This window comes from Oratosquilla oratoria, chromosome 16, assembly GCF_046742065.1.
Source record: "Oratosquilla oratoria isolate Oo_2021 chromosome 16, ASM4674206v1, whole genome shotgun sequence".
NCBI lineage: Eukaryota > Metazoa > Arthropoda > Malacostraca > Stomatopoda > Squillidae > Oratosquilla > Oratosquilla oratoria.
In genome coordinates this window covers 43,440,407-43,442,906 of record NC_134792.1, presented here as the reverse complement: position 1 = coordinate 43,442,906, position 2,500 = coordinate 43,440,407, and the positions used below count along the sequence as shown (strand labels likewise).

Below are 2,500 nucleotides of genomic sequence, written 5' to 3'. Positions count from 1 at the left end.
CAAAACTGAAGCCTGCTCACCAAACGGAAACACATTTTTGCGGTGCCTCCTCTTTCCCTTTTAGATTTACGGCAGAAGCTTCGAGGTCGAAATCGCACAACTCCTAGTTTACTCACCTGAAGTTTTATAGTGAACGCGAGCAGATTGTTTGAACAAATCTTTTGAACGTTCCTCCGGATAGGAACGACTCGAATTGAAATAATTTTTTTATTCCTTCGGGCGAATTTCGTATTGAACGGAAACACAGATCGATGCGTTCAGCTCCGACTGTACATGTAACACAAGTTTCTCTGACCGGGAGCCCGCGGCCCCACGGCAGTCGGCAGCATCCCTCAGACCTTTCCTTAGTTCTCTTTAGGAGGAGGCGTTGATTTTTGCTTTGTATGACCGTGGAGCTATTTATGGGTGGCCCGCTGTGAGGACGACGAAGGGAGCTGCCGTCGTTTATCGGATCTCTCTCTCTCTCTCTCTCTCTCTCTCTCTCTCTCTCTCTCTCTCTCTCTCTCTCTCTCTCTCTCTCTCTCTCTCTCTCTCTCTCTCTCTCTCTCTCTCTCTCTCTCTCTCTCTCTCACATCCACTCTGTCTCTCTCTCTCATCCACTCTCTCTCATCCACTCTGTCTCTCTCTCTCTCTCTCTCTCTCTCTCTCTCTCTCTCATCCACTCTCTCTCTCTCACATCCACTCTCTCTCTCTCATCCACTCTCTTTTTCTCTCTCTATCTCTCATCCACTCTCTCTCTTTCTCTCTCCCTGTCTTTCTCTCTCTCTCTCCCCCTCCCTCTCCCTCTCCCTCTCCCTCTCCCTCCCTCTTTCCACATTGGGAAAGGATGGTTGTCGTTGTCGTCGTGGGGATTAGGCAAGAATGGTTCACACTGCGAGATCGTCGTGGGGCCCGGTCCGGAGACCAAGTGTCTGTGTGAGATTGAAACTGGACCCCCATAGGAAATGTACCCCGGGTCCATTTTCTACTGCAGAAAATGGACCCCACCATGGGAAATGGACTCCCCACTCGCAATACTGGAATGGTTTATTTATTTTTTTATTTTTTTATCAACAAATAACTCATCAACATTTATTAATAAGTACTGTTTATTAAAATATATAACATAATCTATTCTAGCCTAATAAGGAGTTGCATGTTTAAAGGGGCCCCATTTTCTATAGGAAGGGTCCTTTTTTCCTATAGAAAATGGTCCTTTTTCCCTATAGAAAATGGACCCCTGGTCCAGTATTAGGGAGGACCATATTCCATTTTACACTGCCTCCTCGCCCGGTAATGGGTGTTTATGAGTGTTGGAGGGATGGGGGAGATGCTTCACTCCAACGTCCGTCCCGTATTCCCCCACCACATGCCAGCGGCCATTGTTGTTTCTTGAATGTGCACTTCTGGTACCGAAATGAAGAACCTTAATAGTGATTTTAAAGGAGGGAAGTGGTAGGTCTTGTATAATAAGGATTATTATTTTGTCAACAGATTTGTTTTAGGAAAAGTGTCGGGTAAAAGATTGTCACGGAACTTGAAAAATAAATGAATTGAGCGACTTCTCAGTATAACTGGACGTCGTTATTTCCTTTGATCTGTGAGAGACGGACATCATTATTCCCAAAGACTATCTGCTAGTTTCACAAACAACGTAAAAAATGAAGAGGATAAAGTCGCAGCCAGCTTCAGTTGTGACGGATGCAAGCGTCGTGGTGTGCACAAGCGAGATCCCTAGAACGACAGGGTAATTGCCCGTCGAAGTACGGAAAATGGCTGATTCGCAGTCCAACATTTCAGTCGAGGTAAGTTGTAAAGTTTCATCTTGATGAAATTTATATAATGTAAAGATATGTAAAGGTGTGTGTATGTGTGTGTGCGTGTGTGTGTGTGTGTGTGTGTATGTGTGTGTGTATGTGTGTATGCGATTCACCTTGGTCTTTGGAACACGTGTTGGACTCGTGATCGACAGCTATTTCCCTTCCGGAAGAGAACTCAGAGCTCGTATGACCGATCTATGGGTAATACTTTGACCTTACACGCACACAAACCCCCAACTCCCCGCCCACGAGAGTTGGAGTAACGACTCAAAGCGCAGCGATACTGAAATTATTTTCAGCCCTGTGCGTGTGTGTGCATGTGCGCTTGTGTGTGTGTGCATGTGCGCTTGTGTGTGTGTATATGTGTGTCATCTGGTGCAGGCTTAAGTCAGAGATGGGCTCTCGTTCCCCCGTCATCGTCCCATAAGGGCGGTTCTCCAGACAGCACGAGACTCGTCCCGCCTTCCCTCATCTTCCTCCTCCTTTTCTTCCTCCTCCTACTCCTCCTCCAATTTCTCCTCCTCCTTTTCTTCCCCCTCCTACTCCTCCTCCTCTTTCTCCTCCTCCTCCTTTTTCTCCTCTTCCTTCTACCCCTCCTCCTTTTTCTCCTCCACATTTTGCTCTGTTGATGATGCAGCACGTCTTTCTTGCCTCTGGAGCCCTGTCGATGCTGTTTCTACTCCGCTTTCTTGGTGTGTCCA

The 2,500-nt window shown here is 46.8% G+C and overlaps 1 protein-coding gene across 3 annotated transcripts in view; it reads left to right on the top strand.

The window, feature by feature from the left end:
- Positions 1–2,500, top strand: part of LOC143033934 (phosrestin-2-like) — a 292,940-nt gene that overhangs the window by 79,045 nt on the left and 211,395 nt on the right. The window contains exon 1 of one of the 3 annotated variants that reach the window (XM_076199610.1): positions 1,700–1,784. The exons of the other annotated variants lie outside the window; for them this stretch is intronic. The gene's annotated coding sequence lies outside the window, so the exon portion shown is untranslated. Of the gene's footprint in view, positions 1–1,699; positions 1,785–2,500 lie in introns of those variants that run through there. 3 annotated transcript variants of the gene reach the window in all.